An 11901-nucleotide genomic window follows, 5' to 3' on the forward strand; every position below is an offset into this window, starting at 1 on the left:
CCCGAGCGTACACAACCGAATTTTCAGATATGAGTGGTTTTGCAGCATGGGTTCGCTCTTAAGAAATTCTGAACAACCGACCTCGTCTTCTACGAAGATTTTGCTCATCTCACTGTCCTCGTCAAATTCAGAAGTGGTTTCTAAATTTATTTTATTTTCTGAACTTAATTTGGCGTTGGATGAATCAAACTTCTGTATAGTCTCGATCTTGATTTTCAATTTATCGTTTTCGTCCAGTAAATTCTTAAGCATGTATTTATGTTCTTTGGACTCAATGAAAGATTCCATTTTGTCCAGTCCATATTTGTAGGTTACAGAAATCTCATCTAAAGACATCATAGATTCACATTCAGCAATGACTTCGTTTTCCTTAAATTCAAGGAAGGGAAAAATCATTTTATGAATCCGTTTACCTATCTCACAATCTAGATGCAATTGGGTGATATTTGTATATAAGCGTTTAGCAATCAAACAGAAAGCATTTCTTTGTTTTCAGACCTTTAAATTGTCACCTTGCAAATAAATAAGTTCATCCCTAGACCTAACTAAGTCTTCCTCCTTCAGCTGAATCCACATCCTTCTCTCCTTACTAGTGGAAGATTCCCTGCTGAGTTGGTCAGTTGGATTAGAATTCGCTAAGCGAGTTTGCATAAGACTTCCACTTAAGTTAGAAAACTTGAATTTTAATTCATATAATTCTTTTTCGTAGTTTGTTAATGGTATTTTAAGAGATTCAAGAATGGATTGTACCTTCTTGATCAACTGATCGCAATCGTTGATCCTTTCACTCACAGCCTTAGCAGCGAAACAATTGTCATCCTTTAGTTTTGCTTCCTCATGCTTACCTTCGGTTGAATATCCCCTCATTTGCGATCCCCCAACTGACACTATTAAGCACCTCCCTACTGAATCAGTAACTCCTTCTTTTGCCACATAAGCTCTTCCATGCAAGGGTTTGCGTACCTCTTCATCTTCAGAGTCTGTAGACCAGACTTCTACTCCTCCAAACTCATCATCAATAACATTTTCCTGCACAATCAAAGCATTCATTGAAACATTAGTTGATTTCTTCTTCTTTATCTCCTCCAGCTTTCTCATGTAATAAGCTTCGTCATCTTCACCATCTTTCTTCTCAGCCATCTTCCTTAACATGCAATCCTTGGCAAAGTGGTTCTTTCCATGACAGTAGTTGCAATCGTACCCAGAGTCGCCCATGTAACAACGTAAATTTCAAAACAAATTTTCATTTTTCAAACATAATAAAACTCATATAATATTCTCAAAAACTCGCTAGTACCTGAAACACATATCACATAACACAGTAAACATAAATGCTTAGTGAGTTCCCCAAAATACCACATACAACACATAAGCCACTCGAGGCTATAACTCGGTATGACCCTCCGGTCAATGTGTCTCAGCGGGACCCTCCAGTCCTGTAGCTCGTGGACCCTCCAGTCCGGTCTAGCTCGTTGGACCCTCTGGTTCGATCTAGATCGTTGGACCCTCTGGTCTGGTCTATAACGTAGGACCCTCCGGTCCGGTCTATATAACACATAGCATACATATATCACAATGCACATAAACTCAAACATACATATAACACAAAAGACCCTCCGGTCTGCACATAGTTACCACTCTAGGTAATGTATAGTGAGAAGACTCACCTCGGGTAATCTCGGAAAGTCTCGACTCGAATACTGATCTAGCCTCCGCCTAATCACACAAAATAATTATCTCCAATTAATACGGCTCTCAAAGGCTAGGCTAGTCCCTCCCTATATTCTCTCAGAAGGGGAAAAGACCATTTTACCCCTCCAATGGTCCAATGTCCAAATGTTGACCAAACCCTAAAAGTCAACCCCAGTCAACGGTCCAACTTTGACCAGACTCGTCGAGTGCACTCGGGTGACTCGGCGAGTCCATGTGTGTCCTCTGAATCCTCCTAAGACCTCACTCAACTCGTCGCGTTAACCCTTTTGTCGACGGGTCACCCCTGATAACGAACCGTGGTGCAACACGATCCGACTCATCGAGTCCGCTCATGGACTCGGCGAGTTTCTTCCATGAGAATACTCAAACGACCTTCTGAGGTCAGATCTGTTTCTCTAACCTATAGATCTGACCTTCTAACACCCAAAAGTCACGTAAAGGTTTGAACTTTACGTCCATGCATCGCACATAAAGCTCTATTTGGTGAAATAGCTCTAAAAATGGAGCCCTAGGCTCAAAACTCTCATGTAACATCATAAAGCATGGTTGTTGGGACACTCTGGACCTCTCAAGGTCCAGATCTAAAGTCTAATTCTCAAAAGGGACTTCACAAGCTCCATATTTCAACTAAAGGAAGGGTAAGGAAACCCTAGATTCCATAAATCTACTTTATACACGAAAATGGGCATGGATCCATACCTCACCCAGAAGCCCTTGATGAAATGATGGTAGATCTGAGCTCCTCAATCAGCCTAGCTTGAATCCCCTCTCTTCTTCTTGCAACAATACACTAAAGGTGGTGCAATTAGCTCTTTCCCTCACTCTCTATGCTCTCTGGTCTCTTAGGGTTTCTCAAGGGAATGGGTAGCCGCAATGAGGGCCATAAGGTCCCTTAAATAGGGCTCAGGCCCAAAGATTTAGGGTTTTTGTCCATAGCGCAGACTCTTCGAGTCCCTTCGCCGACTCATCGAGTCCGTTCATTAATCCTAGTCAGCAGTCACGATCCTACTCGACGAGTCTAGGCGTCAACTTGTCGAGTCCCTCTCCTTGATTCAAAACAAATACTCAATTTATGATACCTGGAAATCCGGATGTTACAGCCCACAATCTTACTCTCCTTCTTTTCTTCGTCCTTTTGATAGGTGTTCTTGGTTTCTTCTTTCACCTTTTCTGAGCTGTAGCTTCCTTGCCAGTTTCGGTTCTTGTTGACCGGGAACTTTTTGCGAGCAAACTTCTTTGGGTTTGTAACCATCATTGCATATTCTTCACTGGACAGATAACACTCTGACATATCAGATTCCTCTTCTTCGTCTGCTATATTCTTGCTCTTAGAAACAAGGGCCAGTGAACTCACACCCGAAACTATCTTCGTTTCCTTTGTCACCACACTTTCGTGAGATTTTAGTATACCCATCAGTTTCGCAAGCGAATATGATTTAAATTGCTCATGAGCCTTCATGGTCGAGACCACTGCCATCCACTCGGGCCTTAAGCCATTCATGAATGTAACCTTTTGTTCGATCACCTTCCTTTCAATACCGTGCCTCATCATCTTGCTAAGCAGATGGTTGAAACGATCGAATGTCTGAATGAGTTTCTCTTCAGATTTTTGTTCGAAAGCACCGAATTCAGAGAGCAATAGGGTTTGGATCGAGTGCTCTAGGTCCTCATCAGTTGAATATAGTTATTTCAACCTATCCCATATTTCTTTAGTTGTTGTACACGAACTTACCAGACGAAAAGTGTCGGATTACAAAGCGAATCTGATTATCCTCATGGCTTTAACGTTGCATAACACCTTGTCTTTTTCGTCTTGAGGAATCTTGTCTACGTCCGCCAAGAGTTGATTATACTCTCTTTGAGTCTTGATCGTTCTATTTGTTCCAGAGTGAACAAACGGACCCAATGTTGTTGCCTCCCATATAACATAGCCGTTGTCTTCAGATCCAACGACATAGTCTTCGAAGTGATGCGCCCATACTTCATAATCTTGAGTATAAAGAATGGGAACCCTTGTAGTGGATCCTATATTGTTGGAGATGTTGATCGGATTGATTTGAGAGTCATCGTGAGACATGATGAACTTTTTCTTTTAATCTGTTAGAATCAGACTTGTAAAGTTGAACTTAGAGATACCATCAACAAGAAGAAGACAGCTTCTATATATTGATAAAAGCAGAAACCCTAAAGGATTCTTCAAACAGAAGAGATGCATATGTATTACATAGTCTCCTGCTCTGATACCAATGGATGGGAATAATGCGCTATAGATCAATAGATTCTAAATAGAAAAAAAATATTAATCGAGTAAAGAACACAAGAATGGATCAAATGGTGTCGAATGATTAATAACTCACACCTCAGAAGAGCTCGATGAAGAACTTCAACTGTAGAGGCGTGCTAGGGTTACAATGCAAAAGCTCTTAATGAGAACGATCTCCATAAAGCTATATATGCATGCATAATATATAATCTAACCCTAATAAAAACCCGCGGTTAGACAGGCCAAAACCAGGTAAACAAAATGGAATATTAAACGAGCCTAAAGACGCAACACTTAAACCCAATAGTTGTTTTGGTTTTGTGGCTTATATATTGGACACCAGGGAAGAGAGAAAGAGGACGATTGATGATATGCTGGTTGTTTGATATCATTTAGAATTGTTCCCAGAGGACTTTCTTGGAGTTCCTTAGGAGAGGCACGTGGAGTTTCATATTGATTTGGTTCTAGGTGCGACTCTTATTGCCAAGGCACCTTATAGGTTAGCATTGTCGTATATGCAGGAGCTGTCTACACAATTAAAGGAGTTGTTAGAGAAGGGGTTTATCAAATCAAATAGTTCACCCTAAGGAGTGTTGATTTTGTTAGTGAATAAGAAATAATGCTCCCACAAGATGTCCTTCGATTATCGGGAGTTGAACAAGCTAACGGTGAAGAGCCATTATCCGCTCCCGAGGATTGATGATTTGTTCAACCAGTTGCAGGGTGCGTCATGGTTCTCCAAGATTGATCTACATTCTAGCTGTAACTAGATGAGGGTTATGGATGAGGATGTCAAAAATATGGCTTTCAGGACTTGTTATGGTCATTACGAGTTCGTGGTGATGCCTTCTGGGTTCACCAATGCACCAGCGGCATTATGGATCTCATGAACAGAGTTTGCAGACTGATGTTGGATCTATAAGTTATTGTGTTTATTGATGATATCTTGGTCTATTCTAAGACCTAGGAGTACCATGAGGATCATCTGTGGGAGGTTCTGGAGACTCTGAGGAGGTAGAGGCTATATGTCAAATTCTCTAAGTACGTGTTCTGGTTGTATGAGGTGCAGTTTCTGGGGAATCCAGTCACATTGAAGGGTATATTGGTTGATCCGGCCAAGATCGAGGTCGTGATGTAGTGGGAGGTTCCAAGGTCTCCTTCCAAGATTTGGAATTTCCTTGGTTTATATGGGTATTATCATAGCTTTATTGAGAATTTCTCCATGATCGCAGTTATGTTGACCTGTTTGACGAACATGTCTATTACTTTCCGTTGGGGGGTCTCAACAGTAGGCGGCGTTTGATACTTTGAGGCATAATTTATGTGAGGATCTGATATTGAGCTTCACAGAGGGTGTGGATGATTTCATGGTTTACTGCGATGCGTCAATTATGGGATTGGGTGCGATATTGATGTAGAGGGGTCATATGATCGCTTATGCTTCGAGGTAGCTGAAAACTCATGAGGTGAACTATCCCACTCATGATTTGGAGCTGGGATTAGTGGTTATGTCCCTCCAGATTTAGCGTCATTACTTGGATGGGGTCCGTTGTATCATCTACATAGACCAAAAGAGTTTTAGGCACTTGAGGGATCATCCAAATTTGAACATGAGGTAGCACTTGTGGCTCGATGTGGTGAAGGATTATGATTGTAAGATCCTTTATCACCCAGGGAAGGCCAACATGGCGGTTAATGCTCTTCATAGCAAGGCAGACTGTACCCCTGTCAGGGATCTATGTTTGAGGTTATGAGTGATTACCCCACTCTTGGAGCAGATTTGAGAGGCTCAGGTGGTGGCTATGAAAGACGAGCAGCAGAATAGTGAGCGTATAGTGGGACTTGTGTCTTCTTTTGATTATCATATTTGGGGATTATTAACCCTTCATCGGAGAGTTTTGGTTCCATATTTCGGGGGTACGCAGCAGAGTTTGATGGAAGAGGCATATAAGCCAAAGTTTTTTATTCATCCGGGAGAGAAAAAGATTTATAGAGACCTCCGGCTTGATTATTAGTGGCCCTGCATGAAGCGGGATGTGGCTTGGTATGTAGAGACGTGCTTGACTTGCAGGAAAGTCAAGGTAGAGCATCAGCGGCCTCATGGAAAGATGGAGTCCTTGGGTGTTGCCGTTTGGAAATGGGAAGAGATTATAATGGATTTAATCGTAGAGCTACCATGGACCGCGCGAGGAGTAGTGTAAGGGTCGAATTGTTGTAATTAGTCAAAGTATGTTTTGGGCTCTTCGAATATTTTGTAATGTATTTTACTAGGGCGCTTTTATTCAAAGCTTTTGAGTCAATGCTTAGTATATTTTTTGTATGCTTTCAGTTCCCTATAAATAGGGTTATTTACTAGAGTTAGAAAAGAATTTTTACAGACTTGTCTACTATTCTCTGTAAAGAATTTGAAAGCATAATAGAGCATAACAAGATCATATTTACATCGTGTGTTCAAATCTCATATTCTTACTTGAATTCATACTCTGATTAATTCATTACTCGATTCATTGGTTCATCAATTGGTATCAGAGCAGGAATCATATCTCTGATCTGATTTTCACGCTGTTCAAAAAGTTTTTGAATCAATTTTTTGATTCAAAAGTTTCCGCACTTTTTGAAAGTGAAAAATTGTCTAGATCTAAGTCTGTGATTCGATTCTGCATTTGAATTGTCTAATCGAGTGTTATTCTCATCAATTCGATTTGATTCATCTAGTTTGTTTTCAAATTCTCAAATCTTTTCAAACTTCTCAAAATCTTCTTGCGTACAACAATGGCGAGTTTCAATTTCAATTCGATGACCTCGTTTTCCCATCTGCTAGGTTCATCAACCAAAATTCCAATGCTAATCCCTGAATACTATGATCAGTGGCCTGATCGTATGCAGGATTATTTGAATGGTCTGGATGAAGAATTATGGTCATGTATCACTGGAAATGTCAATGTTCCAGTGAATGTTCAACCAATTGGATCATCTTCTACAAATTCTGGAGTTGATAATCAAACTGATCGTCTGAAGAAACTGGAGAAGAGGTGTATGAGGGAACTGCGAGGTGCATTACCTCCAGTTGTGTACAATTATGTTAGGAGTTGTACAACTGCAAAGGAAGTCTGGAACAATCTGAAAGATAAATTTCAAGGAAGTGAGAAGACAAAATTCAATTCAGTTAAACAGTGTTTGCTTGAGTTGAAAGATTTCAAACAAAAAGAAGGAGAAACAATTGAAGTTTACTATGATTGTCTGAACGAGTTAATCTATCGGTGCAATCGCTATGGAATTACCAGAACTTCAATGGAATTCAATCTCATCTTTGTAATGGGGCTTCGAAAAGAATGGAGAAGTGTAAGTATGATGGTGAAGAATCAACAAAGTTTTGATACATCAACTCTCAATGATTTGTATAATCAATTGAAAACACACGAAATTGAGGTAAATGAAATTGCTGAGGAATCGAAGTTGAATTTGGGAGGTCTATTAGCTCTTGTATCAAAGATTTCTGAGAAAGAAGCTGAAAATGGTGATTCTGAGGAAGAAGAAGGATTCATCATGAATTCGGATGATGAAGCAATAGCATTTTACTCGAATAATCGTGTCAAGAAATTTTTCAAAAAGTCGTTCAATTCGAAGACTAAGCTTGCTAAGGTGAAAGGAAATTTTGTGAGTAAAAATGTTGTTGAGGAGAAAAAGAAAGTTGAGAAGCAAGATTCGAAGATAGCTGATGGAAAGGGTGAGAAGAAGCTGAAAGGTGATGCAAGAATAGATTGTCATTATTGCAATGGTGCGAATCATCTTGCAAATGACTGTATGCTTTGAAAGATGGATGAGAGGAAGAATAAAGTCAAAGATGAGGCATATTATGCAGAAAAGCTTGAGGTGGTTCCTGCTAAAGCAAAGAATTTGTCATTGGTTGCAAAGGGTGAGCATGAGGATGAAGATGGAACTTATCAAATCTGGTCATCCGGGTCTGACGATGAGGAAATGAGGAATCCAACGCATGGGGCGTTGTATGCGAAAATGGAGAAGGACTCAGATGATGAGGAATTCGAAGTGAGGGGACGATGCTTCGTATCCAAAGCAACTGACAAATCTCCAATGACAACAAAGGTACGTAAAATTCTCGAATCTTTTAATATTCCTACACATGCTTATGATTCTGAACTAATTTCTTTTGATGAGACGGTTACTTATTTTGATTCAATTGTTGTGTCTGCTAGCAATGAGGCCAACAAGTTGCCAATGGAGTTGTTAGAGTTCAAAAAGAGATTAGACATGAAAATAAGCAAAATTGAATGTTTGGAATTACAAATGACAAATATAATGTGTGATAGGGATAGGTTATCGAGTGATGTTAAACTTTTGCTAGCACAAAGAAACATCTATTGTAATTCTGCTAAAAGACTTTATAGCAAATTAACTGATTTACATCATTCATGTGATATAAGTAAAGAGCAACATAGAAAATTACTACCTTTCCTAGCATTCGAAAGAGCCAAGGTAGATAATATTTCGTATGATTGTGAGCAAATAATAGCTGATTTTGACAGAGTCCCTGATGATAGATATAAATATGGAATTGTCAAAATTGATGAATGTCTTGATGCGAATGAATTAGTTAACATAGTGAATGATACTTTGACTAAATCTGAACAAATTCAAATTTTGAAAAAGACTGAGAATTCAACATCTGATTCTCAATCTAATTTTGCTGATATTGAAGATAATTCTGACAATATTAGTGAAATTAGTGAACTTGAAGATGTTGATTGTTCTTAGTTGTCTGTTGTTAATTTTGCTTCAACATCTAAAGGAAAAGAAAAAGTTAAGGATTTGATGGTTGAAAATGAAACTGATATAACCTAAACTTCGAAAGTTTATGATATGAACTTCGTGGATCTCAAAGACAGCCAAACTGATGATAATGATGATGAAGATGAAGTAAACATTTTGAAGGAAAAGAAATCTTCAAAGGAAGAAGAAATTCCTCGAATTGTGGTTGATCAGGTGTATGGTGATATACAAAAGTTCGAAAAAGTGATGAATGAAAAAGGTGAACACTATCTTGAAACGAATTCAGTGGTTTATCCAAATTTCAAATGTACAGATAATGTCATTTTTCCAAATCAAGTTTTGGTAACTACTGGAAATCTTGAGAAAATCAAACCATAATTAAAGAAGTTAGTTGAAGAGGATAATTCAAAAACAACTGATGAAGGTTTTTTCGCAAATCAAAGCACAGTTGAAAACAACTTAACAACGAATACGTATGTTTTCCAATGTCAAAAACCACAAAGAAAATGGGTTGAAAAATCAAAAATTGAAAAAGAGAATTCAAAACAAGTTGAAAAGGAATGTGAAAAAGTTGTCAAATTAAACTCCAAGGAATTCAAAGATCAAATTGACAAATTTTCGAAGGAAAACAACATTTCAAAAAGACAAGCAAGAAACAAAATATTTTGGCAAAATGTTGAGTCTCAAAAGATGTCTGAATCACAATCACCCAAAAATGTTTTCAACGCTAAAAATTCATCTTTTTCAACAAAACCTCAACATTCATCTCAATCAAATCATTCCAAGTCTGAAGTGAATAAACAACCAAGGTTTTCGAAAGTTTCAGAAACTAATATTCCAAGAAAATTTTCAAATAACTCAAAACCAAATAAAAAATTATTTCAACGTCAACATTTTAAATCAACAGTTGATACATCATATGCTAAATCTTTTATAACATAACCAAAAGTTGATTTTGTTCCTATAAAACCAAATTTTCCAAATCAAACGAAGAAAGAAACTATGAAAACTTCACGAGAAAAAGGAATAACGTCAAGGAAGAACATTGATCATTGGCTTGAAGGAAAAGGAAAGATGTATCAGTCAAATACATTTTCAAAGGAGCAAATTCACGAAGCATATGAAAAGTATGTGAATAATTCATCAAATGGCAGTTCATCGTCTAAGGATTCGAACATATCAGTCAAAGCATGGAAACCAGTTATAAAAGCAAAGAATGTTCATTCACAAACTCAGAATTCAAAGGGTAATGTCAGTGAACATTCGAAACCATCAAAAACTTATGTTTCGGTTCCTTTAAATGAAGAAGTGAACTTAATTGATAGTCTCAAAACAAAAGTTTGTGATTGGGTTAAAAGTTCTTCATTACATTCGAAATTGAAATCTAATTTCCAAGGACCCAAAAAGCCTTAGGAACCTAAATTTTTCCATTGAATGTAGGTACTATGTGATGAGCAATATGATAACAAGTGGTACATCGATAGTGGTTGCTCTCGTCACATGACTGGGAAGAAGGAGAATTTACGAGATTTTCGAAGTCTCAAAAGTGCTGGAGTAGTGAAGTTTGGTAACAATCAAAAATGTCAAGTCAAAGGATATGGGAAGATCACGAATGGTCAATTCACAGTGAATCGGGTGGCATATGTTGAAGGTCTTCAACATAACTTGATAAGTGTTTCTCAACTTGTTGTGGGCACTGGCAATCAAGTTCTTTTTAATGAAGAAGGAAGTATTATTTCGAATGTCACAACAAAAGAGGTGTTACTGAAATCCAAAAGGAAAGGTGACATGTTCACTTTGGACATCAATCCGATAGTAGGTAAACCTGCTATATGTCTTCTTTCGAAGGCGACATTAGACTTAAGTTGGCTTTGGCATCGAAGACTTTCTCATCTCGATTTTCGAAACATCAATAAACTTGTGGTACAAGATCTGGTAAGAGGTTTACCTGTACTTAAATTTGACAATGATTCTTTATGTGCAGCTTGTGAAGTTGGCAAGCAACATAAACAAGGTCATCCAATTACAATTGATTCGAAAATAGTTGCACCTCTGGAGCTCTTACATATTGATTTGTGTGGTCCTTCGACTGTTTCAACTCTCAACAAGAAAAGGTACATTTTAGTGATTGTTGATGATTTTTCCAGATTTACGTGGGTTTATTTTCTCAGGCTTAAATATGAAGTTGCACAAATCATGATTGACTTTATCAAAAAGATGGAAACAACATTGATGAAGATTGTTCGAAAAATTAAGGGTGATCATGGAACTGAATTTAAGAACAAGGTTCTTGATTCATTTTTGGTGGACAAAGGGATTTCGCATAATTTTCCATCTCCATACACACCACAACAAAAGGTGTTGTTGAACGAAGAAATAGGTCTCTATGCGAAGCGGCAAGGAATATGTTGGCATATGCGAATCTTCCACAATATCTTTGGGCTGAAGCAGTATCAACCGCATGTTTCACTCAAAACAGATCGTTTATTCATCGTCGTTTCAATATTACTCCATATGAAATTCTCAACAATCGAAAACCTAACATAAAATTTTTTCATGTTTTCGGATGCAGGTGCTTCATTATGAATCTCAAGGATAATCTTACGAAATTTCAAGCAAAAGCAGATGAAGGGATTTTCTTGGGATATTCGCATAATTCAGTTGCATATCGTGTGTTGAATAAAAGAACACGAAAAGTTGAAGAAACTTTTAATCTTACATTTGATGATTACTACATTAAACAAACAACAACTCAGTTTGAAAATCATCCAATTCTGAAAAACATACAAGATGAATCTGAATCCTCACAAACATTAGATATTGATTATGATTTAATTTTTGGAATTTCAGATCATGCTGTTGATGCTGAAATCAATGCAAGTGATAATCATATCTCTGAACTAACAAAGCTTAATGATACTTCAACATCAAATTCTCCAGAAAATGCCAAAAGTATGCAAAACAATCCAGTGGAGGGGGAGCACTTGGATTCGAATACATTAGATGACGAACAACATTCTTTTGAGGGGGAAAAAGAAAGGATGAATGATGATGTTGAGGGGGAGCATAATGTTGAGGGGGAGCATTCAGAAAATATTGATTTTGATGATGCTTGTTCGATTGTAGGCTCAGAAAAC

Source organism: Lactuca virosa, chromosome 2 (genome assembly GCF_052849685.1).
Source record: "Lactuca virosa cultivar CGN04683 chromosome 2, Lactuca_virosa_CGN04683_v6, whole genome shotgun sequence".
Lineage (NCBI taxonomy): Eukaryota > Viridiplantae > Streptophyta > Magnoliopsida > Asterales > Asteraceae > Lactuca > Lactuca virosa.